This window comes from Chelonoidis abingdonii, chromosome 1, assembly GCF_003597395.2.
Source record: "Chelonoidis abingdonii isolate Lonesome George chromosome 1, CheloAbing_2.0, whole genome shotgun sequence".
NCBI lineage: Eukaryota > Metazoa > Chordata > Testudines > Testudinidae > Chelonoidis > Chelonoidis abingdonii.
Genome location: NC_133769.1, coordinates 301,412,439 through 301,419,057, shown reverse-complemented (window position 1 = coordinate 301,419,057; position 6,619 = coordinate 301,412,439).

Genomic DNA, 6,619 nt, shown 5'->3' with positions numbered 1-6,619 from the left:
ATATTTGTCATGTGCTTCAAGATTTTTATGCTTCCCTGGAATTTTTAAAATGCTAATACTGGTAATTGGAATGGACTAATTCCTGTCAACCAACTCACCCCATCAGATTACTTTCCTACCCCTATACACACACTTTCTAAGTGGCAGGCAAAATGTACAATATTCCATTTCTATGTATTATGTCTCTATGTACACATGAAATATGGAAAGATAGACTATATGCATACACACTCTGATAATAAAGTGTTGCATGTTGCACCTGTCATTTGCTGTAAAACATTACTATGGTTTATTTTAAAAAAGCACACACACAGTTGCCTGTTGTAATTAGAACCTGACTTTTGAAATATTGTATGCTAATTTTAAATTCTAATTTTAAATCTGTGTTGAGAAAATGCCACATCCACATTACAGGGTAGATAGATACCAAAGGTAAAATTTACAATTCATATACTGTCACAGTGAGTTTAATTAGAAGATAATAAAAAACCTATAGTTTATTGATGTTTTTAGCATGCATTAATGGCTTTTACCTTAGGCTAGCCTAAGGCATATCTACTGCTTCTTTGTTTAACAGAATATGAATATACAGAATCAGTTTAATATTGTATGTGGCACATATCAGTAGAATTACTTATCACAATACTGAAAATTTCAATGAACAGATGTGTTTGTACACTAATCAAGTCTAGCATACATGACAATAGTATAAAAAAAGGTCAGTTTTCTTATGATAGCTATAGTACAGGGGTAGGCAGCCTGTGGCCCGCGTGACAAAGGCAGCACGTGAGGTAATTTTCATGACACTCAAGCTGACTGGATCCTGGTCTCTGGTTCGGGGGGCTCTGCATTTTAATTTAATTTTAAATGAAGCTTCTTAAATATTTTAAAAAACCTTATTTACTTTACATACAACAATAGATTAGTTACATATTACAGGTTTCTAAAAACGTTAACATGTATTACCGGCATTCGAAACCTTAAATTAGAATGAATAACTGAAGATTCAGCACACCACTTCTGAAAGTTTGCTGACCCCTGCTATAGTACTTTAGTGTATTTAGTGTATTTCAATGGATATCTGTGATTGACGTTTTATCAACAATCTGTTTCTTAACACATAGTATCAGCAATGACATACTTTTACTGTGACAATCCTTCTTTCATATATAGATATAGACAGATATGATATCTTACTGTCCTGGAAATCCCTTTTGGGATACCTGAGTGGGTTCCTATTTTTAATCTAATTAAGCCAACTTCTTTCCCCTTTCTTTGTCATTCTTTTTAAAATAATTTTTCTATAATTTGAAAGTGTTTGTTCCAGACATATTGCTGGACTGCATAAGATTTACTCTGTGATTAGTAAGAACAGTTTAGTGGAACAAGTGTTCAGTTTGATTAATAGCATTTGGAGTGAAGAGAGAAGTCAGATGGGCCTAGAACACTGCCAAAGCTCTTCTTTTGCTCAAATTCACTGTTCATAGAAAGATAGAGCTGGAAGGGATCTCGAGAGGTCATCTAGTCCAGTCCTCTCAACTCAAGGCAGGATTAAGTATTATCTTTTCTAGACCATCCCTGACAGTTGTTTGTCCAACCATCTCTCAAAAATCCCTTATGGAGATTCCACCACCTCCCTAGACAATATTAATGAAACTTATTCAGTGTTTCTTCATAAACTCATTCAGAATATTAAATTACTGGAATAAAAACCTCAACTAAAGAAATGTGCCACTGTTGAGCCAGTGGTTGGCAGTACTGATGCATGTATGTGTGTGTCTGTGTGTGTACCCGCATTCACCAAAGCCCATGTTAAAACTCCATTGACTTCAGTAAGTGCCACATATTTCCAGTATTTGCATAGCTCCTGATAGATGCTGAGAATGTAAGAATGCCCAGAACAGTAGTTTGACACATTGTATATTTGTTGTATTTCTTATTCCTCTGTAGCTTCTTTCGGCCCTTATCCTGCAAGATGCAGAGTGCATCAGTTCAGTGAGATTTAATGGTGTTCATGACCTTGAAAGAGAAAGTGTTTAATATTTTCCAGCTTTGTGCAAAACAAGAATAGAAAACATAAGATATTTGCAATGTAGTTACTGTTATTCAGAGAACCTTTACTTTTCATTTCCTGGCTCTTGAGCATTTCAATTCACAACCTTAACATTGCATTTAGAAGTGCAGGAATATAGTAAAAATGTGTACATTTATAAATGTTATTAAGAGTGAAATCATATTTGTTTCTCTCATATTTGCTATCCCTTTTGCTTATTCACAAATATTTTAGCAAGTCATGTTTTTATTCACATAAATGTTTGTGGAAAGCAAAAACACCACAAATACTAGCACAAATAAATCGTGGTGCATATTTTAACACTCTGAACTAAGCAATCCTTAGGTGAAACCTAGAAATGTAGGAATGGAAGGTGTCTCAAGAGATCATCTAGTCCATCGTCCCCAACCACGACCCTCCCCACCCCCACCCTAATGTTTAGGCAGGGTTAAATATACCTATACCATCCCTGACAGCTGTTTGTCAGAACCACTCTTAAAACTCCTCTAAGGATGGGGATTTGACAATATCTCTAGGTAACATGTCCCACTACTTAATTATCCCTAAAGTTAAAGTTAGTTTTTTTTCCCTAATATCTAACCTGAATCACCCTTGCTCCAAATTTAGCTGTGTACTTTTTGTCATACGCTTAGTGGACATGGAGAACAATTGATCACCATGCTCTCCATAATAACATTTTACATATACAAAGTTATCTTGGACACCTTCTGCCGTCTCTTTTCTAGACTAAACATGCTCACATCTTTTAACCTTATAGGTTTTCCTTATAGGTTGTGCCCCGAGGTGCCTAAGGAAGCCCACACTGAAAATGCCAAGGTCAGGGCAGACTGCAAAAAGGAGAACAGATTCTCCCAAAACTGGTGGTTAACACTGTAGTTTTAACTACTGTAGCGGTTAACAGTAGTCACAAACTGTGCTCCTGATCCCTCACACTGATTATCAAGAAGCTTAAAAAAACAAACAAACAAACAAACAAAAAATCACAGACCCCCTTTATTTCATTCCAGTCTCTGGTTCCCAATCAGCAAATAGGTCCAAAAAAGTGAGAAGTTATTTAAAACTCTACTTACTATACAAAATATTCTTCTGATTCCCAAAGGGCCAGTCACATTACTAGGCCAATACTAGTTTGGATCTTACACAAAATGCAACATTGCCATCTATCTTTTAGTATCTAAAACTAAAGGTTTATAATAAAAGGGAAAAAAAAGAGGAGAGAGTTGTTAAATGGTCAAAGCAATCAGATACTTACATATGACAGAGTCCATATATCAGGTTCTTAGCAGCACTGGTGAGTTTGCTGGCAGCCAGCATGTCCCTTTTTAGTTTATTTTTTTTTAAATTAAATAATTGGGGATACACTCATCTGCTAGAACTAGAAGGGACCTTGAAAGATCATTGAGTCCAGCCCCCTGCCTTCACTAGCAGGACCAAGTACTGATTTTTGCCCTAGATCTCTAAGTGGCACCTTCAAGGATTGAAGTCATAACCCTGGGTTTAGCAGGCCAATGCTCAAACCAATGAGCTATCCCTCCCCTCTGCATCCTGTGTTACTTCCCACAGCTCCTATTAGCTGCAAACAGTGAACCATGGCCACTGGGAGCTACAGGCAGCTGTGCCTGTGGATTGTCAATGTAAAAAAATATCTCACAGCCCACCAGCAGATTACCCTTATGGGCTGCGTGTGGTCCGCAGGCTGCGGGTTGCCCACCACTGGCTTCTTTCAAGGCATTCATTGTAACAGCTGATTGTCCTTGATGGGCCATCAAGCAGGCTGAATAGTGCTGATACTTATCTGTCTGGGGGTGTCACCCAAAAACACAGCACAAGTTTGATATACAAATATCCAATACATTTATAACTTCACAATACAAAGATGATGTGTACATATAAATATGATTATTATATTTAGCAAATCATAACTTTTCCACTGATACCTTAGATGGCATATCTCATACCAGATTGATTGCAATTTTCTAATATTGGTATCAATAATATTATAAGTCACTACCTTGTCCATACACTCTCACATAGGTCATATTTTGTAAACCTCTTATCTTTTTTGTTTCTGTCCTCTGGACTCTCTTAAAGTTTGACACCTAAAACTGGATGCAATACTCAAGTGAGGTCTTATCAAAGCCAAGTAAAGCAAAACAATTTACCTCCTGTGTCTTACATACAACACTCATGTCAATACATCCCAGAATGATATTTGTCTTTTTCTCAACCGCATCACACTGTTGACTCATATTTAATTTGTTATCCACTATAACCCCAGATCATTTTCTGCAATTTTGCTGCCTCGCCAATTACTTTCCATTTTGTATGTGAGCATTTGATTTTTTCCTTACTATGTGTAGAATTTTATATTTGTCTTCATTGAATTTCATCTTGTTGATTTCAGATTAATTCTCCAAATTTATTAAGATCATGCTGAATTCTAATCCTATCCTCCAAATTGCTGGGAATCTGGGCTCTACAGAAGTTAGTGAGAGTTTTCTGTTAGACTTTGGTGGGATCAGGATTTCATAACTTATCTTTTTCTCTGTGTCCTCATATGGAAGCCTTTCTGTGTTTTCAATAATTTTCATCTGTCTCTGGATCCATTCTATTGCTGTTAAATGTTATTTGAGATAAGTGTGCCACAAATGAACTCTGTTCCACGTAAGGGCATACCACTGACTTATATGATGGCATGATAACATTTTCACTAATATTGTTATCTTATTCTTCTGATTTTTTTTTTGGATGAGCAGTGCACATGGTGCATGTATTTCAGATGAGCTGTTCACAGTGAAACTCATCTTTTCCCTAACTGGTTACAGACAATTTAGAACCCATCCATGTATATGTGTAGTTTAAATTATTCCCTCCAGTGTGAATTCTAATGCCTTTCATTTATAAGCAGTGAAAAAAATATATTTTAAATGTTTTCAACAAGAAAAAGGGACACCTCTTTAATGAAAACTTTGAAAAAATTTTTAAAAGGTTTCTAATTGCATTTCATGTGCCCTCATGGTGAAATGTAAAGCAAAAATATCCAGGGAGGTAAAATTCTTTCTAATGCTTTCACTGGGGGCATTGCAGCTTCTATTCCACTTCCAATGTGGGCTTTTGTGGATGCAAATATATCTTGATCTCCTCCTTTGTAATTAACTTTTCTTTTTGAAATACTAATATTTAGCTAGAGTTCATTACTGTGGCTTCTATACCAGAGGTTCTCAAACTGTGGTCCTTAAACCCCAGTGGTCCATGAGCTCCATTCAGGTAGCCCGCACATAGTTCCCTCTAAGGAGCACACAACAAAATGAAGTGTGACCCGCCAAATTAGTGGAATCACGCAGGCGTGGCTCCACTCATTAGGTGCCTAGACTCGGGAGAAGACGCACATATAAGATGAGATGGTGGCCTTGGGGGAAGCATGGGGGAAGTGGAGGGGGCAGTGGGGTGAGAAGAGGGTGCAAGGGGAATTTGGGAGGTGCAGGGCTGTGGCAGCCAGAGAAAAAGGTGACTTTCCCCAACTCCAGTGCTACAGCTGCCAGGAAGAGACCCCCTCTCCTTCCCAGCTCCACCTTGGGGACTGCCATGGTGGGGAGAGAGAGGGAGAGACCCTCCTTCTTCCCCACCCCATCTCAGGGGCTGATGCACGGGGGAAGAGAGGGCACATCCATTGCATTAGAATTGGAAGACTATGGATATTAAAATATGAGTTGTGTGCTTTTATTTGTAGAACCAAAAATGTTAATTATTAAGTTTTTTATATAACACTTTTATCCAAAGCACTTTCCAAATGTTGTTTCTACCATTAGCTAACTGTTGTAAAGATCATTAAGTGGTTCACCGAGACCCTCAGCAATTTTAAGTGGTCCACACATAAAAAAAAGGTTTGAGAGCACTGTACAAATCCACCATAAACTGGGTTCTGGCTACTAGTCCTGGTGGGGCTGTGGAAAGCCAGAACCTACTCTTCTGCAGGGGTGCTCCCGGGCCTGGGTCAGACCCACCTCTGGGAACCTCCCCCAGCAGAAGGAAGCTTCATGGCTGCTCCCCATACAGTGACCCCCCCACCGCATCTGGGAAGTGATTGGGACAGGAAGTGACGCATGTGAGTGGAGTTTCCTGATGCTGGGGGAGGTTCCCAGAGGTGGGTCTGACCCAACCCTTGGAACAGCCCCAGCAGGAGAAGAGGAAATCTTGTCCCTCTGCAGGCCGGCCAGGACTAGCAGCTGGAGCCTGGCGTGTAGGAGGAGCCCTGGCTATGGCACCCGCAGCCCTGCCCCTCCCCAGCAGATTTAACAGGAGAGACCAGACTTCATTGTCCTTGACACATTTTTCCCAGCTGTGAAATTGGTAGGGTCCTACCTATAATCCTTCTGGACTGCACTTTCCTTTAAAGGAATTCACTCTTAATACCCTTGTAGAAGGTGAATTACTACGAAAAAAATGTTTCCACTTCAGAAAGATATGTTAGTTCTGATTAGCTGGGACAAACATAGTGAATTATTATTATTATTATAGTAAATTAATTATAGCTCTTAAATTAAA